This window comes from Taudactylus pleione, unplaced genomic scaffold, assembly GCF_031769625.1.
Source record: "Taudactylus pleione unplaced genomic scaffold, aTauple2 ptg000593l, whole genome shotgun sequence".
Classification (NCBI taxonomy): domain Eukaryota; kingdom Metazoa; phylum Chordata; class Amphibia; order Anura; family Myobatrachidae; genus Taudactylus; species Taudactylus pleione.
Window position 1 is genome coordinate 553,490 of NW_028284995.1, and position 25,078 is coordinate 578,567.

Genomic DNA, 25,078 nt, shown 5'->3' on the forward strand with positions numbered 1-25,078 from the left:
ACTAACTGCTTCCTGACCACAATTTGTTAAAACTTTTACTTAAATGTACGATTAAGGGTTTGTAATTTATATATTTACAGTATAAAACACATCTTTTCTCTTCATTTCATGCAATCATGATGACAGAAAAATATTGATACTTAACCTTGTGTAACCATGCAAACATAGCTCAGTTGAGGTCTTAGTGACTTATGCCATACTCCGACCTTGCCGAAATAGCTCAGTTGGGAGAGCGTTAGACTGAAGATCTAAAGGTCCCTGGTTCGATCCCGGGTTTCGGCATGTTTGAGTGCATTTTTCTTTTTTCCTTGAGTAGTGATCAGAATTTAATTATTTCAAATTTAAACAACATCATTTCTTAATATAGTTGAGTATTCAGTAGTAACTTCTAAATGATGAGAATGTTTATTTAACAACACGGTGCATAAATACAGCTTAAATATTGTTTTCATGTTGTCCGTCATGCTACTCTATTATGAAAAATTGAAGTAATCTAACAATGCTTCCTGACCACAATTTGTTAATACTTTTACTTAAATGTATAATTAAGGGTTATACAGTATAAAACACATATTTTCTTTTCATTTCATGCAATCATGATGACAGAAAAATATTGATACTAAACCTTGTGTAACCATGCAAACATAGCTCAGTTGAGGTCTTAGTGACATTTGCCATACACAGACTTTGCCAAAATAGCTCAGTTGGGAGAGCGTTAGACTGAAGATCTAAAGGTCCCGAGTTTCAGCATGTTTCAGTACCTTTTTTCTTCTTTCCTTGAGCAGTTATCAGTTTTTAAGTATTTCAAATGTAAACAACATCGTTTCTTAACATAGTTGAGTATTCAGTAGTAACTTCTAAATGATGAGAATGTTTATTTAACAACACGGTGCATAAATACAGCTTAAAAATTGTTTTCATGTTGTCCATCATGCTACTCTATTAAGAAAATTTGAAGTAAACTAGCTGCTTCCTGACCACAATTTGTTAAAACTTTTACTTAAATGTACGATTAAGGGTTTGTAATTTATATATTTACAGTATAAAACACATCTTTTCTCTTCATTTCATGCAATCATGATGACAGAAAAATATTGATACTTAACCTTGTGTAACCATGCAAACATAGCTCAGTTGAGGTCTTAGTGACTTTTGCCATACACCGTCCTTGCCGAAATAGCTCAGTTGGGAGAGCGTTAGACTGAAGATCTAAAGGTTCCTGGTTTGATCCCGGGTTTCGGCATGTTTGAGTGCATTTTTCTTTTTTCCTTGAGTAGTGATCAGAATTTAATTATTTCAAATTTAAACAACATCATTTCTTAACATAGTTGAGTATTCAGTAGTAACTTCTAAATGATGAGAATGTTTAATTAACAACATGGTGCATAAATACAGCTTAAATATTGTTTTCATATTGTAAGTCATGCTACTCTAACTATTATGAAAATTTGAAGTAATCTAACAATGCTTCCTGACCACAATTTGTTAAAGCTTTTACTTAAATGTATGATTAAGGGTTTGTAATGGATATATTTATAGTATAAAACACATATTTTCTTTTCAATTCATGCAATCATGATGACAGAAAAATATTGATACTAAACCTTGTGTAACCATGCAAACATAGCTCAGTTGAGGTCTTAGTGACTTTTGCCATACACAGACTTTGCTGAAATAGCTCAGTTGGGAGAGCATTAGACTGAAGATCTAAAGGTCCCGAGTTTCAACATGTTTCAGTACCTTTTTTCTTCTTTCCTTGAGCAGTTATCAGTTTTTAAGTATTTCAAATGTAAACAACATCGTTTCTTAACATAGTTGAGTATCCAGTAGTAACTTCTAAATGATGAGAATGTTTAGTTAACAACACGGTGCATAAATACAGCTTAAAAATTGTTTTCATGTTGTCCATCATGCTACTCTATTAAGAAAATTTGAAGTAAACTAACTGCTTCCTGACCACAATTTGTTAAAACTTTTACTTAAATGTACGATTAAGGGTTTGTAATTTATATATTTACAGTATAAAACACATCTTTTCTCTTCATTTCATGCAATCATGATGACAGAAAAATATTGATACTTAACCTTGTGTAACCATGCAAACATAGCTCAGTTGAGGTCTTAGTGACTTATGCCATACTCCGACCTTGCCGAAATAGCTCAGTTGGGAGAGCGTTAGACTGAAGATCTAAAGGTCCCTGGTTCGATCCCGGGTTTCGGCATGTTTGAGTGCATTTTTCTTTTTTCCTTGAGTAGTGATCAGAATTTAATTATTTCAAATTTAAACAACATCATTTCTTAATATAGTTGAGTATTCAGTAGTAACTTCTAAATGATGAGAATGTTTATTTAACAACACGGTGCATAAATACAGCTTAAATATTGTTTTCATGTTGTCCGTCATGCTACTCTATTATGAAAAATTGAAGTAATCTAACAATGCTTCCTGACCACAATTTGTTAATACTTTTACTTAAATGTATAATTAAGGGTTATACAGTATAAAACACATATTTTCTTTTCATTTCATGCAATCATGATGACAGAAAAATATTGATACTAAACCTTGTGTAACCATGCAAACATAGCTCAGTTGAGGTCTTAGTGACATTTGCCATACACAGACTTTGCCGAAGTAGCTCAGTTGGGAGAGCATTAGACTGAAGATCTAAAGGTCCTGAGTTTCAGCATGTTTCAGTACCTTTTTTCTTCTTTCCTTGAGCAGTTATCAGTTTTTAAGTATTTCAAATGTAAACAACATCATTTCTTAACATAGTTGAGTATTCAGTAGTAACTTCTAAATGATGAGAATGTTTATTTAACAACACGGTGCATAAATACAGCTTAAAATTTTTTTTCATATTGTCCATCATGTTACTCTATTAAGAAAATTTGAAGTAAACTAACTGCTTCCGGACAACAATTTGTTAAAACTTTTACTTAAATGTACGATTAAGGGTTTGTAATTTATATATTTACAGTATAAAACATATCTTTTCAATTCATTTCATGCAATCATGATGACAGAAAAATATTGATATTTAACCTTGTGTAACCATGCAAACATAGCTCAGTTGAGGTCTTAGTGACTTTTGCCATACACCGACCTTGCCGAAATAGCTCAGTTGGGAGAGCGTTAGACTGAAGATCTAAAGGTCCCTGGTTCGATCCCGGGTTTCGGCATGTTTGAGTGCATTTTTCTTTTTTCCTTGAGTAGTGATCAGAATTTAATTATTTCAAATTTAAACAACATCATTTCTTAACATAGTTGAGTATTCAGTAGTAACTTCTAAATGATGAGAATGTTTAATTAACAACATGGTGCATAAATACAGCTTAAATATTGTTTTCATATTGTAAGTCATGCTACTCTAACTATTATGAAAATTTGAAGTAATCTAACAATGCTTCCTGACCACAATTTGTTAAAGCTTTTACTTAAATGTATGATTAAGGGTTTGTAATGGATATATTTATAGTATAAAACACATATTTTCTTTTCAATTCATGCAATCATGATGACAGAAAAATATTGATACTAAACCTTGTGTAACCATGCAAACATAGCTCAGTTGAGGTCTTAGTGACTTTTGCCATACACAGACTTTGCTGAAATAGCTCAGTTGGGAGAGCATTAGACTGAAGATCTAAAGGTCCCGAGTTTCAACATGTTTCAGTACCTTTTTAATTCTTTCCTTGAGCAGTTATCAGTTTTTAAGTATTTCAAATGTAAACAACATCGTTTCTTAACATAGTTGAGTATCCAGTAGTAACTTCTAAATGATGAGAATGTTTAGTTAACAACACGGTGCATAAATACAGCTTAAAAATTGTTTTCATGTTGTCCATCATGCTACTCTATTAAGAAAATTTGAAGTAAACTAACTGCTTCCTGACCACAATTTGTTAAAACTTTTACTTAAATGTACGATTAAGGGTTTGTAATTTATATATTTACAGTATAAAACATATCTTTTCAATTCATTTCATGCAATCATGATGACAGAAAAATATTGATATTTAACCTTGTGTAACCATGCAAACATAGCTCAGTTGAGGTCTTAGTGACTTTTGCCATACACCGACCTTGCCGAAATAGCTCAGTTGGGAGAGCGTTAGACTGAAGATCTAAAGGTCCCTGGTTCGATCCCGGGTTTCGGCATGTTTGAGTGCATTTTTCTTTTTTCCTTGAGTAGTGATCAGAATTTAATTATTTCAAATTTAAACAACATCATTTCTTAACATAGTTGAGTATTCAGTAGTAACTTCTAAATGATGAGAATGTTTAATTAACAACATGGTGCATAAATACAGCTTAAATATTGTTTTCATATTGTAAGTCATGCTACTCTAACTATTATGAAAATTTGAAGTAATCTAACAATGCTTCCTGACCACAATTTGTTAAAGCTTTTACTTAAATGTATGATTAAGGGTTTGTAATGGATATATTTATAGTATAAAACACATATTTTCTTTTCAATTCATGCAATCATGATGACAGAAAAATATTGATACTAAACCTTGTGTAACCATGCAAACATAGCTCAGTTGAGGTCTTAGTGACTTTTGCCATACACAGACTTTGCTGAAATAGCTCAGTTGGGAGAGCATTAGACTGAAGATCTAAAGGTCCCGAGTTTCAACATGTTTCAGTACCTTTTTAATTCTTTCCTTGAGCAGTTATCAGTTTTTAAGTATTTCAAATGTAAACAACATCGTTTCTTAACATAGTTGAGTATCCAGTAGTAACTTCTAAATGATGAGAATGTTTAGTTAACAACACGGTGCATAAATACAGCTTAAAAATTGTTTTCATGTTGTCCATCATGCTACTCTATTAAGAAAATTTGAAGTAAACTAACTGCTTCCTGACCACAATTTGTTAAAACTTTTACTTAAATGTACGATTAAGGGTTTGTAATTTATATATTTACAGTATAAAACACATCTTTTCTCTTCATTTCATGCAATCATGATGACAGAAAAATATTGATACTTAACCTTGTGTAACCATGCAAACATAGCTCAGTTGAGGTCTTAGTGACTTATGCCATACTCCGACCTTGCCGAAATAGCTCAGTTGGGAGAGCGTTAGACTGAAGATCTAAAGTTCCCTGGTTCGATCCCGGGTTTCGGCATGTTTGAGTGCATTTTTCTTTTTTCCTTGAGTAGTGATCAGAATTTAATTATTTCAAATTTAAACAACATCATTTCTTAATATAGTTGAGTATTCAGTAGTAACTTCTAAATGATGAGAATGTTTATTTAACAACACGGTGCATAAATACAGCTTAAATATTGTTTTCATGTTGTCCGTCATGCTACTCTATTATGAAAAATTGAAGTAATCTAACAATGCTTCCTGACCACAATTTGTTAATACTTTTACTTAAATGTATAATTAAGGGTTATACAGTATAAAACACATATTTTCTTTTCATTTCATGCAATCATGATGACAGAAAAATATTGATACTAAACCTTGTGTAACCATGCAAACATAGCTCAGTTGAGGTCTTAGTGACATTTGCCATACACAGACTTTGCCAAAATAGCTCAGTTGGGAGAGCGTTAGACTGAAGATCTAAAGGTCCCGAGTTTCAGCATGTTTCAGTACCTTTTTTCTTCTTTCCTTGAGCAGTTATCAGTTTTTAAGTATTTCAAATGTAAACAACATCGTTTCTTAACATAGTTGAGTATTCAGTAGTAACTTCTAAATGATGAGAATGTTTATTTAACAACACGGTGCATAAATACAGCTTAAAAATTGTTTTCATGTTGTCCATCATGCTACTCTATTAAGAAAATTTGAAGTAAACTAGCTGCTTCCTGACCACAATTTGTTAAAACTTTTACTTAAATGTACGATTAAGGGTTTGTAATTTATATATTTACAGTATAAAACACATCTTTTCTCTTCATTTCATGCAATCATGATGACAGAAAAATATTGATACTTAACCTTGTGTAACCATGCAAACATAGCTCAGTTGAGGTCTTAGTGACTTTTGCCATACACCGTCCTTGCCGAAATAGCTCAGTTGGGAGAGCGTTAGACTGAAGATCTAAAGGTTCCTGGTTTGATCCCGGGTTTCGGCATGTTTGAGTGCATTTTTCTTTTTTCCTTGAGTAGTGATCAGAATTTAATTATTTCAAATTTAAACAACATCATTTCTTAACATAGTTGAGTATTCAGTAGTAACTTCTAAATGATGAGAATGTTTAATTAACAACATGGTGCATAAATACAGCTTAAATATTGTTTTCATATTGTAAGTCATGCTACTCTAACTATTATGAAAATTTGAAGTAATCTAACAATGCTTCCTGACCACAATTTGTTAAAGCTTTTACTTAAATGTATGATTAAGGGTTTGTAATGGATATATTTATAGTATAAAACACATATTTTCTTTTCAATTCATGCAATCATGATGACAGAAAAATATTGATACTAAACCTTGTGTAACCATGCAAACATAGCTCAGTTGAGGTCTTAGTGACTTTTGCCATACACAGACTTTGCTGAAATAGCTCAGTTGGGAGAGCATTAGACTGAAGATCTAAAGGTCCCGAGTTTCAACATGTTTCAGTACCTTTTTTCTTCTTTCCTTGAGCAGTTATCAGTTTTTAAGTATTTCAAATGTAAACAACATCGTTTCTTAACATAGTTGAGTATCCAGTAGTAACTTCTAAATGATGAGAATGTTTAGTTAACAACACGGTGCATAAATACAGCTTAAAAATTGTTTTCATGTTGTCCATCATGCTACTCTATTAAGAAAATTTGAAGTAAACTAACTGCTTCCTGACCACAATTTGTTAAAACTTTTACTTAAATGTACGATTAAGGGTTTGTAATTTATATATTTACAGTATAAAACACATCTTTTCTCTTCATTTCATGCAATCATGATGACAGAAAAATATTGATACTTAACCTTGTGTAACCATGCAAACATAGCTCAGTTGAGGTCTTAGTGACTTATGCCATACTCCGACCTTGCCGAAATAGCTCAGTTGGGAGAGCGTTAGACTGAAGATCTAAAGGTCCCTGGTTCGATCCCGGGTTTCGGCATGTTTGAGTGCATTTTTCTTTTTTCCTTGAGTAGTGATCAGAATTTAATTATTTCAAATTTAAACAACATCATTTCTTAATATAGTTGAGTATTCAGTAGTAACTTCTAAATGATGAGAATGTTTATTTAACAACACGGTGCATAAATACAGCTTAAATATTGTTTTCATGTTGTCCGTCATGCTACTCTATTATGAAAAATTGAAGTAATCTAACAATGCTTCCTGACCACAATTTGTTAATACTTTTACTTAAATGTATAATTAAGGGTTATACAGTATAAAACACATATTTTCTTTTCATTTCATGCAATCATGATGACAGAAAAATATTGATACTAAACCTTGTGTAACCATGCAAACATAGCTCAGTTGAGGTCTTAGTGACATTTGCCATACACAGACTTTGCCAAAATAGCTCAGTTGGGAGAGCGTTAGACTGAAGATCTAAAGGTCCCGAGTTTCAGCATGTTTCAGTACCTTTTTTCTTCTTTCCTTGAGCAGTTATCAGTTTTTAAGTATTTCAAATGTAAACAACATCGTTTCTTAACATAGTTGAGTATTCAGTAGTAACTTCTAAATGATGAGAATGTTTATTTAACAACACGGTGCATAAATACAGCTTAAAAATTGTTTTCATGTTGTCCATCATGCTACTCTATTAAGAAAATTTGAAGTAAACTAGCTGCTTCCTGACCACAATTTGTTAAAACTTTTACTTAAATGTACGATTAAGGGTTTGTAATTTATATATTTACAGTATAAAACACATCTTTTCTCTTCATTTCATGCAATCATGATGACAGAAAAATATTGATACTTAACCTTGTGTAACCATGCAAACATAGCTCAGTTGAGGTCTTAGTGACTTTTGCCATACACCGTCCTTGCCGAAATAGCTCAGTTGGGAGAGCGTTAGACTGAAGATCTAAAGGTTCCTGGTTTGATCCCGGGTTTCGGCATGTTTGAGTGCATTTTTCTTTTTTCCTTGAGTAGTGATCAGAATTTAATTATTTCAAATTTAAACAACATCATTTCTTAACATAGTTGAGTATTCAGTAGTAACTTCTAAATGATGAGAATGTTTAATTAACAACATGGTGCATAAATACAGCTTAAATATTGTTTTCATATTGTAAGTCATGCTACTCTAACTATTATGAAAATTTGAAGTAATCTAACAATGCTTCCTGACCACAATTTGTTAAAGCTTTTACTTAAATGTATGATTAAGGGTTTGTAATGGATATATTTATAGTATAAAACACATATTTTCTTTTCAATTCATGCAATCATGATGACAGAAAAATATTGATACTAAACCTTGTGTAACCATGCAAACATAGCTCAGTTGAGGTCTTAGTGACTTTTGCCATACACAGACTTTGCTGAAATAGCTCAGTTGGGAGAGCATTAGACTGAAGATCTAAAGGTCCCGAGTTTCAACATGTTTCAGTACCTTTTTTCTTCTTTCCTTGAGCAGTTATCAGTTTTTAAGTATTTCAAATGTAAACAACATCGTTTCTTAACATAGTTGAGTATCCAGTAGTAACTTCTAAATGATGAGAATGTTTAGTTAACAACACGGTGCATAAATACAGCTTAAAAATTGTTTTCATGTTGTCCATCATGCTACTCTATTAAGAAAATTTGAAGTAAACTAACTGCTTCCTGACCACAATTTGTTAAAACTTTTACTTAAATGTACGATTAAGGGTTTGTAATTTATATATTTACAGTATAAAACACATCTTTTCTCTTCATTTCATGCAATCATGATGACAGAAAAATATTGATACTTAACCTTGTGTAACCATGCAAACATAGCTCAGTTGAGGTCTTAGTGACTTATGCCATACTCCGACCTTGCCGAAATAGCTCAGTTGGGAGAGCGTTAGACTGAAGATCTAAAGGTCCCTGGTTCGATCCCGGGTTTCGGCATGTTTGAGTGCATTTTTCTTTTTTCCTTGAGTAGTGATCAGAATTTAATTATTTCAAATTTAAACAACATCATTTCTTAATATAGTTGAGTATTCAGTAGTAACTTCTAAATGATGAGAATGTTTATTTAACAACACGGTGCATAAATACAGCTTAAATATTGTTTTCATGTTGTCCGTCATGCTACTCTATTATGAAAAATTGAAGTAATCTAACAATGCTTCCTGACCACAATTTGTTAATACTTTTACTTAAATGTATAATTAAGGGTTATACAGTATAAAACACATATTTTCTTTTCATTTCATGCAATCATGATGACAGAAAAATATTGATACTAAACCTTGTGTAACCATGCAAACATAGCTCAGTTGAGGTCTTAGTGACATTTGCCATACACAGACTTTGCCGAAGTAGCTCAGTTGGGAGAGCATTAGACTGAAGATCTAAAGGTCCTGAGTTTCAGCATGTTTCAGTACCTTTTTTCTTCTTTCCTTGAGCAGTTATCAGTTTTTAAGTATTTCAAATGTAAATAACATCATTTCTTAACATAGTTGAGTATTCAGTAGTAACTTCTAAATGATGAGAATGTTTATTTAACAACACGGTGCAGAAATACAGCTTAAAATTTTTTTTCATATTGTCCATCATGTTACTCTATTAAGAAAATTTGAAGTAAACTAACTGCTTCCAGACAACAATTTGTTAAAACTTTTACTTAAATGTACGATTAAGGGTTTGTAATTTATATATTTACAGTATAAAACATATCTTTTCAATTCATTTCATGCAATCATGATGACAGAAAAATATTGATATTTAACCTTGTGTAACCATGCAAACATAGCTCAGTTGAGGTCTTAGTGACTTTTGCCATACACCGACCTTGCCGAAATAGCTCAGTTGGGAGAGCGTTAGACTGAAGATCTAAAGGTCCCTGGTTCGATCCCGGGTTTCGGCATGTGTGAGTGCATTTTTTCTTTTTTCATTGAGTAGTGATCAGAATTTAATTATTTCAAATTTAATCAACATCATTTCTTAACATAGTTGAGTATTCAGTAGTAACTTCTAAATGATGAGAATGTTTAATTAACAACACGGTGCATAAATACAGCTTAAATATTGTTTTCATGTTGTAAGTCATGCTACTCTAACTATTATGAAAATTTTAAGTAATCTAACAAAGCTTCCTGACCACAATTTGTTAAAGCTTTTACTTAAATGTATGATTAAGGGTTTGTAATGGATATATTTATAGTATAAAACACATATTTTCTTTTCAATTCATGCAATCTTGATGACAGAAAAATATTGATACTTAACCTTGTGTAACCATGCAAACATAGCTCAGTTGAGGTCTTAGTGACTTTTGCCATACACCGACCTTGCCGAAATAGCTCAGATGGGAGAGCGTTAGACTGAAGATCTAAAGGTCCCTGGTTCGATCCCGGGTTTCGGCATGTTTGAGTGCATTTTTTCTTTTTTCATTGAGTAGTGATCAGAATTTAATTATTTCAAATGTAATCAACATCATTTCTTAACATAGTTGAGTATTCAGTAGTAACTTCTAAATGATGAGAATGTTTAATTAACAACACGGTGCATAAATACAGCTTAAATATTGTTTTCATGTTGTAAGTCATGCTACTCTAACTATTATGAAAATTTGAAGTAATCTAACAATGCTTCCTGACCACAATTTGTTAAAGCTTTTACTTAAATATATGATTAAGGGTTTGTAATGGATATATTTATAGTATAAAACACATATTTTCTTTTCAATTCATGCAATCATGATGACAGAAAAATATTGATACTAAACCTTGTGTAACCATGCAAACATAGCTCAGTTGAGGTCTTAGTGACTTTTGCCATACACAGACTTTGCTGAAATAGCTCAGTTGGGAGAGCATTAGACTGAAGATCTAAAGGTCCCGAGTTTCAACATGTTTCAGTACCTTTTTTCTTCTTTCCTTGAGCAGTTATCAGTTTTTAAGTATTTCAAATGTAAACAACATCGTTTCTTAACATAGTTGAGTATTCAGTAGTAACTTCTAAATGATGAGAATGTTTAGTTAACAACACGGTGCATAAATACAGCTTAAAAATTGTTTTCATGTTGTCCATCATGCTACTCTATTAAGAAAATTTGAAGTAAACTAACTGCTTCCTGACCACAATTTGTTAAAACTTTTACTTAAATGTACGATTAAGGGTTTGTAATTTATATATTTACAGTATAAAACACATCTTTTCTCTTCATTTCATGCAATCATGATGACAGAAAAATATTGATACTTAACCTTGTGTAACCATGCAAACATAGCTCAGTTGAGGTCTTAGTGACTTTTGCCATACACCGTCCTTGCTGAAATAGCTCAGTTGGGAGAGCGTTAGACTGAAGATCTAAAGGTTCCTGGTTTGATCCCGGGTTTCGGCATGTTTGAGTGCATTTTTCTTTTTTCCTTGAGTAGTGATCAGAATTTAATTATTTCAAATTTAAACAACATCATTTCTTAACATAGTTGAGTATTCAGTAGTAACTTCTAAATGATGAGAATGTTTAATTAACAACATGGTGCATAAATACAGCTTAAATATTGTTTTCATATTGTAAGTCATGCTACTCTAACTATTATGAAAATTTGAAGTAATCTAACAATGCTTCCTGACCACAATTTTTTAAAGCTTTTACTTAAATGTATGATTAAGGGTTTGTAATGGATATATTTATAGTATAAAACACATATTTTCTTTTCAATTCATGCAATCATGATGACAGAAAAATATTGATACTAAACCTTGTGTAACCATGCAAACATAGCTCAGTTGAGGTCTTAGTGACTTTTGCCATACACAGACTTTGCTGAAATAGCTCAGTTGGGAGAGCATTAGACTGAAGATCTAAAGGTCCCGAGTTTCAACATGTTTCAGTACCTTTTTTCTTCTTTCCTTGAGCAGTTATCAGTTTTTAAGTATTTCAAATGTAAACAACATCGTTTCTTAACATAGTTGAGTATCCAGTAGTAACTTCTAAATGATGAGAATGTTTAGTTAACAACACGGTGCATAAATACAGCTTAAAAATTGTTTTCATGTTGTCCATCATGCTACTCTATTAAGAAAATTTGAAGTAAACTAACTGCTTCCTGACCACAATTTGTTAAAACTTTTACTTAAATGTACGATTAAGGGTTTGTAATTTATATATTTACAGTATAAAACACATCTTTTCTCTTCATTTCATGCAATCATGATGACAGAAAAATATTGATACTTAACCTTGTGTAACCATGCAAACATAGCTCAGTTGAGGTCTTAGTGACTTATGCCATACTCCGACCTTGCCGAAATAGCTCAGTTGGGAGAGCGTTAGACTGAAGATCTAAAGGTCCCTGGTTCGATCCCGGGTTTCGGCATGTTTGAGTGCATTTTTCTTTTTTCCTTGAGTAGTGATCAGAATTTAATTATTTCAAATTTAAACAACATCATTTCTTAATATAGTTGAGTATTCAGTAGTAACTTCTAAATGATGAGAATGTTTATTTAACAACACGGTGCATAAATACAGCTTAAATATTGTTTTCATGTTGTCTGTCATGCTACTCTATTATGAAAAATTGAAGTAATCTAACAATGCTTCCTGACCACAATTTGTTAATACTTTTACTTAAATGTATAATTAAGGGTTATACAGTATAAAACACATATTTTCTTTTCATTTCATGCAATCATGATGACAGAAAAATATTGATACTAAACCTTGTGTAACCATGCAAACATAGCTCAGTTGAGGTCTTAGTGACATTTGCCATACACAGACTTTGCCAAAATAGCTCAGTTGGGAGAGCGTTAGACTGAAGATCTAAAGGTCCCGAGTTTCAGCATGTTTCAGTACCTTTTTTCTTCTTTCCTTGAGCAGTTATCAGTTTTTAAGTATTTCAAATGTAAACAACATCGTTTCTTAACATAGTTGAGTATTCAGTAGTAACTTCTAAATGATGAGAATGTTTATTTAACAACACGGTGCATAAATACAGCTTAAAAATTGTTTTCATGTTGTCCATCATGCTACTCTATTAAGAAAATTTGAAGTAAACTAGCTGCTTCCTGACCACAATTTGTTAAAACTTTTACTTAAATGTACGATTAAGGGTTTGTAATTTATATATTTACAGTATAAAACACATCTTTTCTCTTCATTTCATGCAATCATGATGACAGAAAAATATTGATACTTAACCTTGTGTAACCATGCAAACATAGCTCAGTTGAGGTCTTAGTGACTTTTGCCATACACCGTCCTTGCCGAAATAGCTCAGTTGGGAGAGCGTTAGACTGAAGATCTAAAGGTTCCTGGTTTGATCCCGGGTTTCGGCATGTTTGAGTGCATTTTTCTTTTTTCCTTGAGTAGTGATCAGAATTTAATTATTTCAAATTTAAACAACATCATTTCTTAACATAGTTGAGTATTCAGTAGTAACTTCTAAATGATGAGAATGTTTAATTAACAACACGGTGCATAAATACAGCTTAAATATTGTTTTCATGTTGTAAGTCATGCTACTCTAACTATTATGAAAATTTGAAGTAATCTAACAATGCTTCCTGACCACAATTTGTTAAAGCTTTTACTTAAATATATGATTAAGGGTTTGTAATGGATATATTTATAGTATAAAACACATATTTTCTTTTCAAATCATGCAATCACGATGACAGAAAAATATTGATACTAAACCTTGTGTAACCATGCAAACATAGCTCAGTTGAGGTCTTAGTGACTTTTGCCATACACAGACTTTGCTGAAATAGCTCAGTTGGGAGAGCATTAGACTGAAGATCTAAAGGTCCCGAGTTTCAACATGTTTCAGTACCTTTTTTCTTCTTTCCTTGAGCAGTTATCAGTTTTTAAGTATTTCAAATGTAAACAACATCGTTTCTTAACATAGTTGAGTATTCAGTAGTAACTTCTAAATGATGAGAATGTTTAGTTAACAACACGGTGCATAAATACAGCTTAAAAATTGTTTTCATGTTGTCCATCATGCTACTCTATTAAGAAAATTTGAAGTAAACTAACTGCTTCCTGACCACAATTTGTTAAAACTTTTACTTAAATGTACGATTAAGGGTTTGTAATTTATATATTTACAGTATAAAACACATCTTTTCTCTTCATTTCATGCAATCATGATGACAGAAAAATATTGATACTTAACCTTGTGTAACCATGCAAACATAGCTCAGTTGAGGTCTTAGTGACTTATGCCATACTCCGACCTTGCCGAAATAGCTCAGTTGGGAGAGCGTTAGACTGAAGATCTAAAGGTCCCTGGTTCGATCCCGGGTTTCGGCATGTTTGAGTGCATTTTTCTTTTTTCCTTGAGTAGTGATCAGAATTTAATTATTTCAAATTTAAACAACATCATTTCTTAATATAGTTGAGTATTCAGTAGTAACTTCTAAATGATGAGAATGTTTATTTAACAACACGGTGCATAAATACAGCTTAAATATTGTTTTCATGTTGTCCGTCATGCTACTCTATTATGAAAAATTGAAGTAATCTAACAATGCTTCCTGACCACAATTTGTTAATACTTTTACTTAAATGTATAATTAAGGGTTATACAGTATAAAACACATATTTTCTATTCATTTCATGCAATCATGATGACAGAAAAATATTGATACTAAACCTTGTGTAACCATGCAAACATAGCTCAGTTGAGGTCTTAGTGACATTTGCCATACACAGACTTTGCCGAAGTAGCTCAGTTGGGAGAGCATTAGACTGAAGATCTAAAGGTCCTGAGTTTCAGCATGTTTCAGTACCTTTTTTCTTCTTTCCTTGAGCAGTTATCAGTTTTTAAGTATTTCAAATGTAAACAACATCATTTCTTAACATAGTTGAGTATTCAGTAGTAACTTCTAAATGATGAGAATGTTTATTTAACAACACGGTGCATAAATACAGCTTAAAATTTTTTTTCATGTTGTCCATCATGTTACTCTATTAAGAAAATTTGAAGTAAACTAACTGCTTCCGGACAACAATTTGTTAAAACTTTTACTTAAATGTACGATTAAGGGTTTGTAATTTATATATTTACAGTATAAAACATATCTTTTCAATTCATTTCATGCAATCATGATGACAGAAAAATATTGATATTTAACCTTGTGTAACCATGCAAACATAGCTCAGTTGAGGTCTTAGTGACTTTTGCCATACACCGACCTTGCCGAAATAGCTCAGTTGGGAGAGCGTTAGACTGAAGATCTAAAGGTCCCTGGTTCGATCCCGGGTTTCGGCATGTGTGAGTGCATTTTTTCTTTTTTCATTGAGTAGTGATCAGAATTTAATTATTTCAAATTTAATCAACATCATTTCTTAACATAGTTGAGTATTCAGTAGTAACTTCTAAATGATGAGAATGTTTAATTAACAACACGGTGCATAAATACAGCTTAAATATTGTTTTCATGTTGTAAGTCATGCTACTCTAACTATTATGAAAATTTTAAGTAATCTAACAAAGCTTCCTGACCACAATTTGTTAAAGCTTTTACTTAAATGTATGATTAAGGGTTTGTAATGGATATATTTATAGTATAAAACACATATTTTCTTTTCAATTCATGCAATCATGATGACAGAAAAATATTGTTACTTAACCTTGTGTAACCATGCAAACATAGCTCAGTTGAGGTCTTAGTGACTTTTGCCATACACCGTCCTTGCCGAAATAGCTCAGATGGGAGAGCGTTAGACTGAAGATCTAAAGGTCCTTGGTTCGATCCCGGGTTTCGGCATGTTTGAGTGCATTTTTTCTTTTTTCATTGAGTAGTGATCAGAATTTAATTATTTCAAATTTAATCAACATCATTTCTTAACATAGTTGAGTATTCAGTAGTAACTTCTAAATGATGAGAATGTTTAATTAACAACACGGTGCATAAATACAGCTTAAATATTGTTTTCATGTTGTAAGTCATGCTACTCTAACTATTATGAAAATTTGAAGTAATCTAACAATGCTTCCTGACCACAATTTGTTAAAGCTTTTACTTAAATATATGATTAAGGGTTTGTAATGGATATATTTATAGTATAAAACACATATTTTCTTTTCAATTCATGCAATCATGATGACAGAAAAATATTGATACTAAACCTTGTGTAACCATGCAAACATAGCTCAGTTGAGGTCTTAGTGACTTTTGCCATACACAGACTTTGCTGAAATAGCTCAGTTGGGAGAGCATTAGACTGAAGATCTAAAGGTCCCGAGTTTCAACATGTTTCAGTACCTTTTTTCTTCTTTCCTTGAGCAGTTATCAGTTTTTAAGTATTTCAAATGTAAACAACATCGTTTCTTAACATAGTTGAGTATTCAGTAGTAACTTCTAAATGATGAGAATGTTTAGTTAACAACACGGTGCATAAATACAGCTTAAAAATTGTTTTCATGTTGTCCATCATGCTACTCTATTAAGAAAATTTGAAGTAAACTAACTGCTTCCTGACCACAATTTGTTAAAACTTTTACTTAAATGTACGATTAAGGGTTTGTAATTTATATATTTACAGTATAAAACACATCTTTTCTCTTCATTTCATGCAATCATGATGACAGAAAAATATTGATACTTAACCTTGTGTAACCATGCAAACATAGCTCAGTTGAGGTCTTAGTGACTTATGCCATACTCCGACCTTGCCGAAATAGCTCAGTTGGGAGAGCGTTAGACTGAAGATCTAAAGGTCCCTGGTTCGATCCTGGGTTTCGGCATGTTTGAGTGCATTTTCTTTTTTCCTTGAGTAGTGATCAGAATTTAATTATTTCAAATTTAAACAACATCATTTCTTAATATAGTTGAGTATTCAGTAGTAACTTCTAAATGATGAGAATGTTTATTTAACAACACGGTGCATAAATACAGCTTAAATATTGTTTTCATGTTGTCCGTCATGCTACTCTATTATGAAAAATTGAAGTAATCTAACAATGGTTCCTGACCACAATTTGTTAATACTTTTACTTAAATGTATAATTAAGGGTTATACAGTATAAAACACATATTTTCTTTTCATTTCATGCAATCATGATGACAGAAAAATATTGATACTAAACCTTGTCTAACCATGCAAACATAGCTCAGTTGAGGTCTTAGTGACTTTTGCCATACACAGACTTTGCCAAAATAGCTCAGTTGGGAGAGCGTTAGACTGAAGATCTAAAGGTCCCGAGTTTCAGCATGTTTCAGTACCTTTTTTCTTCTTTCCTTGAGCAGTTATCAGTTTTTAAGTATTTCAAATGTAAACAACATCGTTTCTTAACATAGTTGAGTATTCAGTAGTAACTTCTAAATGATGAGAATGTTTATTTAACAACACGGTGCATAAATACAGCTTAAAAATTGTTTTCATGTTGTCCATCATGCTACTCTATTAAGAAAATTTGAAGTAAACTAGCTGCTTCCTGACCACAATTTGTTAAAACTTTTACTTAAATGTACGATTAAGGGTTTGTAATTTATATATTTACAGTATAAAACACATCTTTTCTCTTCATTTCATGCAATCATGATGACAGAAAAATATTGATACTTAACCTTGTGTAACCATGCAAACATAGCTCAGTTGAGGTCTTAGTGACTTATGCCATACACTGTCCTTGCCGAAATAGCTCAGTTGGGAGAGCGTTAGACTGAAGATCTAAAGGTTCCTGGTTTGATCCCGGGTTTCGGCATGTTTGAGTGCATTTTTCTTTTTTCCTTGAGTAGTGATCAGAATTTAATTATTTCAAATTTAAACAACATCATTTCTTAACATAGTTGAGTATTCAGTAGTAACTTCTAAATGATGAGAATGTTTAATTAACAACATGGTGCATAAATACAGCTTAAATATTGTTTTCATATTGTAAGTCATGCTACTCTAACTATTATGAAAATTTGAAGTAATCTAACAATGCTTCCTGACCACAATTTGTTAAAGCTTTTACTTAAATGTATGATTAAGGGTTTGTAATGGATATATTTATAGTATAAAACACATATTTTCTTTTCAATTCATGCAATCATGATGACAGAAAAATATTGATACTAAACCTTGTGTAACCATGCAAACATAGCTCAGTTGAGGTGTTAGTGACTTTTGCCATACACAGACTTTGCCGAAATAGCTCAGTTGGGAGAGCATTAGACTGAAGATCTAAAGGTCCCGAGTTTCAACATGTTTCAGTACCTTTTTTCTTCTTTCCTTGAGCAGTTATCAGTTTTTAAGTATTTCAAATGTAAACAACATCGTTTCTTAACATAGTTGAGTATTCAGTAGTAACTTCTAAATGATGAAAATGTTTAGTTAACAACACGGTGCATAAATACAGCTTAAAAATTGTTTTCATGTTGTCCATCATGCTACTCTATTAAGAAAAATTGAAGTAAACTAACTGCTTCCTGACCACAATTTGTTAAAACTTTTACTTAAATGTACGATTAAGGGTTTGTAATTTATATATTTACAGTATAAAACACATCTTTTCTCTTCATTTCATGCAATCATGATGACAGAAAAATATTGATACTTAACCTTGTGTAACCATGCAAACATAGCTCAGTTGAGGTCTTAGTGACTTATGCCATACTCCGACCTTGCCGAAATAGCTCAGTTGGGAGAGCGTTAGACTGAAGATCTAAAGGTCCCTGGTTCGATCCTGGGTTTCGGCATGTTTGAGTGCATTTTCTTTTTTCCTTGAGTAGTGATCAGAATTTAATTATTTCAAATTTAAACAACATAATTTCTTAATATAGTTGAGTATTCAGTAGTAACTTCTAAATGATGAGAATGTTTATTTAACAACACGGTGCATAAATACAGCTTAAATATTGTTTTCATGTTGTCCGTCATGCTACTCTATTATGAAAAATTGAAGTAATCTAACAATGGTTCCTGACCACAATTTGTTAATACTTTTACTTAAATGTATAATTAAGGGTTATACAGTATAAAACACATATTTTCTTTTCATTTCATGCAATCATGATGACAGAAAAATATTGATACTAAACCTTGTCTAACCATGCAAACATAGCTCAGTTGAGGTCTTAGTGACTTTTGCCATACACAGACTTTGCCAAAATAGCTCAGTTGGGAGAGCGTTAGACTGAAGATCTAAAGGTCCCGAGTTTCAGCATGTTTCAGTACCTTTTTTCTTCTTTCCTTGAGCAGTTATCAGTTTTTAAGTATTTCAAATGTAAACAACATCGTTTCTTAACATAGTTGAGTATTCAGTAGTAACTTCTAAATGATGAGAATGTTTATTTAACAACACGGTGCATAAATACAGCTTAAAAATTGTTTTCATGTTGTCCATCATGCTACTCTATTAAGAAAATTTGAAGTAAACTAGCTGCTTCCTGACCACAATTTGTTAAAACTTTTACTTAAATGTACGATTAAGGGTTTGTAATTTATATATTTACAGTATAAAACACATCTTTTCTCTTCATTTCATGCAATCATGATGACAGAAAAATATTGATACTTAACCTTGTGTAACCATGCAAACATAGCTCAGTTGAGGTCTTAGTGACTTTTGCCATACACCGTCCTTGCCGAAATAGCTCAGTTGGGAGAGCGTTAAACTGAAGATCTAAAGGTTCCTGGTTTGATCCCGGGTTTCGGCATGTTTGAGTGCATTTTTCTTTTTTCCTTGAGTAGTGATCAGAATTTAATTATTTCAAATTTAAACAACATCATTTCTTAACATAGTTGAGTATTCAGTAGTAACTTCTAAATGATGAGAATGTTTATTTAACAACACGGTGCATAAATACAGCGTAAAAATTGTTTTCATGTTGTCCATCATGCTACTCTATTAAGAAAATTTGAAGTAAACTAGCTGCTTCCTGACCACAATTTGTTAAAACTTTTACTTAAATGTACGATTAAGGGTTTGTAATTTATATATTTACAGTATAAAACACATCTTTTCTCTTCATTTCATGCAATCATGATGACAGAAAAATATTGATACTTAACCTTGTGTAACCATGCAAACATAGCTCAGTTGAGGTCTTAGTGACTTTTGCCATACACCGTCCTTGCCGAAATAGCTCAGTTGGGAGAGCGTTAGACTGAAGATCTAAAGGTTCCTGGTTTGATCCCGGGTTTCGGCATGTTTGAGTGCATTTTTCTTTTTTCCTTGAGTAGTGATCAGAATTTAATTATTTCAAATTTAAACAACATCATTTCTTAACATAGTTGAGTATTCAGTAGTAACTTCTAAATGATGAGAATGTTTAATTAACAACATGGTGCATAAATACAGCTTAAATATTGTTTTCATATTGTAAGTCATGCTACTCTAACTATTATGAAAATTTGAAGTAATCTAACAATGCTTCCTGACCACAATTTGTTAAAGCTTTTACTTAAATGTATGATTAAGGGTTTGTAATGGATATATTTATAGTATAAAACACATATTTTCTTTTCAATTCATGCAATCATGATGACAGAAAAATATTGATACTAAACCTTGTGTAACCATGCAAACATAGCTCAGTTGAGGTGTTAGTGACTTTTGCCATACACAGACTTTGCCGAAATAGCTCAGTTGGGAGAGCATTAGACTGAAGATCTAAAGGTCCCGAGTTTCAACATGTTTCAGTACCTTTTTTCTTCTTTCCTTGAGCAGTTATCAGTTTTTAAGTATTTCAAATGTAAACAACATCGTTTCTTAACATAGTTGAGTATTCAGTAGTAACTTCTAAATGATGAAAATGTTTAGTTAACAACACGGTGCATAAATACAGCTTAAAAATTGTTTTCATGTTGTCCATCATGCTACTCTATTAAGAAAAATTGAAGTAAACTAACTGCTTCCTGACCACAATTTGTTAAAACTTTTACTTAAATGTACGATTAAGGGTTTGTAATTTATATATTTACAGTATAAAACACATCTTTTCTCTTCATTTCATGCAATCATGATGACAGAAAAATATTGATACTTAACCTTGTGTAACCATGCAAACATAGCTCAGTTGAGGTCTTAGTGACTTATGCCATACTCCGACCTTGCCGAAATAGCTCAGTTGGGAGAGCGTTAGACTGAAGATCTAAAGGTCCCTGGTTCGATCCCGGGTTTCGGCATGTTTGAGTGCATTTTCTTTTTTCCTTGAGTAGTGATCAGAATTTAATTATTTCAAATTTAAACAACATAATTTCTTAATATAGTTGAGTATTCAGTAGTAACTTCTAAATGATGAGAATGTTTATTTAACAACACGGTGCATAAATACAGCTTAAATATTGTTTTCATGTTGTCCGTCATGCTACTCTATTATGAAAAATTGAAGTAATCTAACAATGGTTCCTGACCACAATTTGTTAATACTTTTACTTAAATGTATAATTAAGGGTTATACAGTATAAAACACATATTTTCTTTTCATTTCATGCAATCATGATGACAGAAAAATATTGATACTAAACCTTGTCTAACCATGCAAACATAGCTCAGTTGAGGTCTTAGTGACTTTTGCCATACACAGACTTTGCCAAAATAGCTCAGTTGGGAGAGCGTTAGACTGAAGATCTAAAGGTCCCGAGTTTCAGCATGTTTCAGTACCTTTTTTCTTCTTTCCTTGAGCAGTTATCAGTTTTTAAGTATTTCAAATGTAAACAACATCGTTTCTTAACATAGTTGAGTATTCAGTAGTAACTTCTAAATGATGAGAATGTTTATTTAACAACACGGTGCATAAATACAGCTTAAAAATTGTTTTCATGTTGTCCATCATGCTACTCTATTAAGAAAATTTGAAGTAAACTAGCTGCTTCCTGACCACAATTTGTTAAAACTTTTACTTAAATGTACGATTAAGGGTTTGTAATTTATATATTTACAGTATAAAACACATTTTTTCTCTTCATTTCATGCAATCATGATGACAGAAAAATATTGATACTTAACCTTGTGTAACCATGCAAACATAGCTCAGTTGAGGTCTTAGTGACTTTTGCCATACACCGTCCTTGCCGAAATAGCTCAGTTGGGAGAGCGTTAGACTGAAGATCTAAAGGTTCCTGGTTTGATCCCGGGTTTCGGCATGTTTGAGTGCATTTTTCTTTTTTCCTTGAGTAGTGATCAGAATTTAATTATTTCAAATTTAAACAACATCATTTCTTAACATAGTTGAGTATTCAGTAGTAACTTCTAAATGATGAGAATGTTTAATTAACAACATGGTGCATAAATACAGCTTAAATATTGTTTTCATATTGTAAGTCATGCTACTCTAACTATTATGAAAATTTGAAGTAATCTAACAATGCTTCCTGACCACAATTTGTTAAAGCTTTTACTTAAATGTATGATTAAGGGTTTGTAATGGATATATTTATAGTATAAAACACATATTTTCTTTTCAATTCATGCAATCATGATGACAGAAAAATATTGATACTAAACCTTGTGTAACCATGCAAACATAGCTCAGTTGAGGTCTTAGTGACTTTTGCCATACACAGACTTTGCTGAAATAGCTCAGTTGGGAGAGCATTAGACTGAAGATCTAAAGGTCCCGAGTTTCAACATGTTTCAGTACCTTTTTTCTTCTTTCCTTGAGCAGTTATCAGTTTTTAAGTATTTCAAATGTAAACAACATCGTTTCTTAACATAGTTGAGTATCCAGTAGTAACTTCTAAATGATGAGAATGTTTAGTTAACAACACGGTGCATAAATACAGCTTAAAAATTGTTTTCATGTTGTCCATCATGCTACTCTATTAAGAAAATTTGAAGTAAACTAACTGCTTCCTGACCACAATTTGTTAAAACTTTTACTTAAATGTACGATTAAGGGTTTGTAATTTATATATTTACAGTATAAAACACATCTTTTCTCTTCATTTCATGCAATCATGATGACAGAAAAATATTGATACTTAACCTTGTGTAACCATGCAAACATAGCTCAGTTGAGGTCTTAGTGACTTATGCCATACTCCGACCTTGCCGAAATAGCTCAGTTGGGAGAGCGTTAGACTGAAGATCTAAAGGTCCCTGGTTCGATCCCGGGTTTCGGCATGTTTGAGTGCATTTTTCTTTTTTCCTTGAGTAGTGATCAGAATTTAATTATTTCAAATTTAAACAACATCATTTCTTAATATAGTTGAGTATTCAGTAGTAACTTCTAAATGATGAGAATGTTTATTTAACAACACGGTGCATAAATACAGCTTAAATATTGTTTTCATGTTGTCCGTCATGCTACTCTATTATGAAAAATTGAAGTAATCTAACAATGCTTCCTGACCACAATTTGTTAATACTTTTACTTAAATGTATAATTAAGGGTTATACAGTATAAAACACATATTTTCTTTTCATTTCATGCAATCATGATGACAGAAAAATATTGATACTAAACCTTGTGTAACCATGCAAACATAGCTCAGTTGAGGTCTTAGTGACATTTGCCATACACAGACTTTGCCGAAGTAGCTCAGTTGGGAGAGCATTAGACTGAAGATCTAAAGGTCCTGAGTTTCAGCATGTTTCAGTACCTTTTTTCTTCTTTCCTTGAGCAGTTATCAGTTTTTAAGTATTTCAAATGTAAACAACATCGTTTCTTAACATAGTTGAGTATTCAGTAGTAACTTCTAAATGATGAAAATGTTTAGTTAACAACACGGTGCATAAATACAGCTTAAAAATTGTTTTCATGTTGTCCATCATGCTACTCTATTAAGAAAAATTGAAGTAAACTAACTGCTTCCTGACCACAATTTGTTAAAACTTTTACTTAAATGTACGATTAAGGGTTTGTAATTTATATATTTACAGTATAAAACACATCTTTTCTCTTCATTTCATGCAATCATGATGACAGAAAAATATTGATACTTAACCTTGTGTAACCATGCAAACATAGCTCAGTTGAGGTCTTAGTGACTTATGCCATACTCCGACCTTGCCGAAATAGCTCAGTTGGGAGAGCGTTAGACTGAAGATCTAAAGGTCCCTGGTTCGATCCTGGGTTTCGGCATGTTTGAGTGCATTTTCTTTTTTCCTTGAGTAGTGATCAGAATTTAATTATTTCAAATTTAAACAACATAATTTCTTAATATAGTTGAGTATTCAGTAGTAACTTCTAAATGATGAGAATGTTTATTTAACAACACGGTGCATAAATACAGCTTAAATATTGTTTTCATGTTGTCCGTCATGCTACTCTATTATGAAAAATTGAAGTAATCTAACAATGGTTCCTGACCACAATTTGTTAATACTTTTACTTAAATGTATAATTAAGGGTTATACAGTATAAAACACATATTTTCTTTTCATTTCATGCAATCATGATGACAGAAAAATATTGATACTAAACCTTGTCTAACCATGCAAACATAGCTCAGTTGAGGTCTTAGTGACTTTTGCCATACACAGACTTTGCCAAAATAGCTCAGTTGGGAGAGCGTTAGACTGAAGATCTAAAGGTCCCGAGTTTCAGCATGTTTCAGTACCTTTTTTCTTCTTTCCTTGAGCAGTTATCAGTTTTTAAGTATTTCAAATGTAAACAACATCGTTTCTTAACATAGTTGAGTATTCAGTAGTAACTTCTAAATGATGAGAATGTTTATTTAACAACACGGTGCATAAATACAGCTTAAAAATTGTTTTCATGTTGTCCATCATGCTACTCTATTAAGAAAATTTGAAGTAAACTAGCTGCTTCCTGACCACAATTTGTTAAAACTTTTACTTAAATGTACGATTAAGGGTTTGTAATTTATATATTTACAGTATAAAACACATCTTTTCTCTTCATTTCATGCAATCATGATGACAGAAAAATATTGATACTTAACCTTGTGTAACCATGCAAACATAGCTCAGTTGAGGTCTTAGTGACTTTTGCCATACACCGTCCTTGCCGAAATAGCTCAGTTGGGAGAGCGTTAGACTGAAGATCTAAAGGTTCCTGGTTTGATCCCGGGTTTCGGCATGTTTGAGTGCATTTTTCTTTTTTCCTT

The 25,078-nt window shown here is 32.0% G+C and overlaps 26 non-coding genes across 26 annotated transcripts; all 26 read left to right on the forward strand.

Annotated features, from left to right (window-relative positions):
• Positions 1-209: 209 nt before the first annotated feature.
• TRNAF-GAA (transfer RNA phenylalanine (anticodon GAA)) lies at positions 210-282 on the forward strand. The gene has a single exon. It is a non-coding gene; the product is annotated as a tRNA-Phe (tRNA).
• An 888-nt stretch (positions 283-1,170) lies between these two features.
• Positions 1,171-1,243, forward strand: TRNAF-GAA (transfer RNA phenylalanine (anticodon GAA)). Its single transcript has one exon. It is a non-coding gene; the product is annotated as a tRNA-Phe (tRNA).
• Positions 1,244-2,149: 906 nt separating this feature from the next.
• Positions 2,150-2,222, forward strand: TRNAF-GAA (transfer RNA phenylalanine (anticodon GAA)). Its single transcript has one exon. It is a non-coding gene; the product is annotated as a tRNA-Phe (tRNA).
• Positions 2,223-3,110: 888 nt separating this feature from the next.
• Positions 3,111-3,183, forward strand: TRNAF-GAA (transfer RNA phenylalanine (anticodon GAA)). The gene has a single exon. It is a non-coding gene; the product is annotated as a tRNA-Phe (tRNA).
• Positions 3,184-4,089: 906 nt separating this feature from the next.
• On the forward strand, positions 4,090-4,162 carry TRNAF-GAA (transfer RNA phenylalanine (anticodon GAA)). The gene has a single exon. It is a non-coding gene; the product is annotated as a tRNA-Phe (tRNA).
• A 906-nt stretch (positions 4,163-5,068) lies between these two features.
• Positions 5,069-5,141, forward strand: TRNAF-GAA (transfer RNA phenylalanine (anticodon GAA)). Its single transcript has one exon. It is a non-coding gene; the product is annotated as a tRNA-Phe (tRNA).
• An 888-nt stretch (positions 5,142-6,029) lies between these two features.
• On the forward strand, positions 6,030-6,102 carry TRNAF-GAA (transfer RNA phenylalanine (anticodon GAA)). Its single transcript has one exon. It is a non-coding gene; the product is annotated as a tRNA-Phe (tRNA).
• Positions 6,103-7,008: 906 nt separating this feature from the next.
• TRNAF-GAA (transfer RNA phenylalanine (anticodon GAA)) lies at positions 7,009-7,081 on the forward strand. Its single transcript has one exon. It is a non-coding gene; the product is annotated as a tRNA-Phe (tRNA).
• Positions 7,082-7,969: 888 nt separating this feature from the next.
• Positions 7,970-8,042, forward strand: TRNAF-GAA (transfer RNA phenylalanine (anticodon GAA)). Its single transcript has one exon. It is a non-coding gene; the product is annotated as a tRNA-Phe (tRNA).
• Positions 8,043-8,948: 906 nt separating this feature from the next.
• On the forward strand, positions 8,949-9,021 carry TRNAF-GAA (transfer RNA phenylalanine (anticodon GAA)). The gene has a single exon. It is a non-coding gene; the product is annotated as a tRNA-Phe (tRNA).
• An 888-nt stretch (positions 9,022-9,909) lies between these two features.
• On the forward strand, positions 9,910-9,982 carry TRNAF-GAA (transfer RNA phenylalanine (anticodon GAA)). Its single transcript has one exon. It is a non-coding gene; the product is annotated as a tRNA-Phe (tRNA).
• Positions 9,983-10,408: 426 nt separating this feature from the next.
• On the forward strand, positions 10,409-10,481 carry TRNAF-GAA (transfer RNA phenylalanine (anticodon GAA)). Its single transcript has one exon. It is a non-coding gene; the product is annotated as a tRNA-Phe (tRNA).
• Positions 10,482-12,367: 1,886 nt separating this feature from the next.
• On the forward strand, positions 12,368-12,440 carry TRNAF-GAA (transfer RNA phenylalanine (anticodon GAA)). Its single transcript has one exon. It is a non-coding gene; the product is annotated as a tRNA-Phe (tRNA).
• Positions 12,441-13,328: 888 nt separating this feature from the next.
• Positions 13,329-13,401, forward strand: TRNAF-GAA (transfer RNA phenylalanine (anticodon GAA)). Its single transcript has one exon. It is a non-coding gene; the product is annotated as a tRNA-Phe (tRNA).
• A 906-nt stretch (positions 13,402-14,307) lies between these two features.
• On the forward strand, positions 14,308-14,380 carry TRNAF-GAA (transfer RNA phenylalanine (anticodon GAA)). The gene has a single exon. It is a non-coding gene; the product is annotated as a tRNA-Phe (tRNA).
• Positions 14,381-15,268: 888 nt separating this feature from the next.
• On the forward strand, positions 15,269-15,341 carry TRNAF-GAA (transfer RNA phenylalanine (anticodon GAA)). Its single transcript has one exon. It is a non-coding gene; the product is annotated as a tRNA-Phe (tRNA).
• Positions 15,342-15,767: 426 nt separating this feature from the next.
• Positions 15,768-15,840, forward strand: TRNAF-GAA (transfer RNA phenylalanine (anticodon GAA)). Its single transcript has one exon. It is a non-coding gene; the product is annotated as a tRNA-Phe (tRNA).
• A 907-nt stretch (positions 15,841-16,747) lies between these two features.
• On the forward strand, positions 16,748-16,820 carry TRNAF-GAA (transfer RNA phenylalanine (anticodon GAA)). The gene has a single exon. It is a non-coding gene; the product is annotated as a tRNA-Phe (tRNA).
• An 887-nt stretch (positions 16,821-17,707) lies between these two features.
• On the forward strand, positions 17,708-17,780 carry TRNAF-GAA (transfer RNA phenylalanine (anticodon GAA)). The gene has a single exon. It is a non-coding gene; the product is annotated as a tRNA-Phe (tRNA).
• A 906-nt stretch (positions 17,781-18,686) lies between these two features.
• TRNAF-GAA (transfer RNA phenylalanine (anticodon GAA)) lies at positions 18,687-18,759 on the forward strand. Its single transcript has one exon. It is a non-coding gene; the product is annotated as a tRNA-Phe (tRNA).
• Positions 18,760-20,138: 1,379 nt separating this feature from the next.
• TRNAF-GAA (transfer RNA phenylalanine (anticodon GAA)) lies at positions 20,139-20,211 on the forward strand. Its single transcript has one exon. It is a non-coding gene; the product is annotated as a tRNA-Phe (tRNA).
• Positions 20,212-21,117: 906 nt separating this feature from the next.
• Positions 21,118-21,190, forward strand: TRNAF-GAA (transfer RNA phenylalanine (anticodon GAA)). The gene has a single exon. It is a non-coding gene; the product is annotated as a tRNA-Phe (tRNA).
• An 887-nt stretch (positions 21,191-22,077) lies between these two features.
• Positions 22,078-22,150, forward strand: TRNAF-GAA (transfer RNA phenylalanine (anticodon GAA)). The gene has a single exon. It is a non-coding gene; the product is annotated as a tRNA-Phe (tRNA).
• A 906-nt stretch (positions 22,151-23,056) lies between these two features.
• Positions 23,057-23,129, forward strand: TRNAF-GAA (transfer RNA phenylalanine (anticodon GAA)). Its single transcript has one exon. It is a non-coding gene; the product is annotated as a tRNA-Phe (tRNA).
• Positions 23,130-24,017: 888 nt separating this feature from the next.
• TRNAF-GAA (transfer RNA phenylalanine (anticodon GAA)) lies at positions 24,018-24,090 on the forward strand. The gene has a single exon. It is a non-coding gene; the product is annotated as a tRNA-Phe (tRNA).
• An 887-nt stretch (positions 24,091-24,977) lies between these two features.
• Positions 24,978-25,050, forward strand: TRNAF-GAA (transfer RNA phenylalanine (anticodon GAA)). Its single transcript has one exon. It is a non-coding gene; the product is annotated as a tRNA-Phe (tRNA).
• Positions 25,051-25,078: the final 28 nt, after the last annotated feature.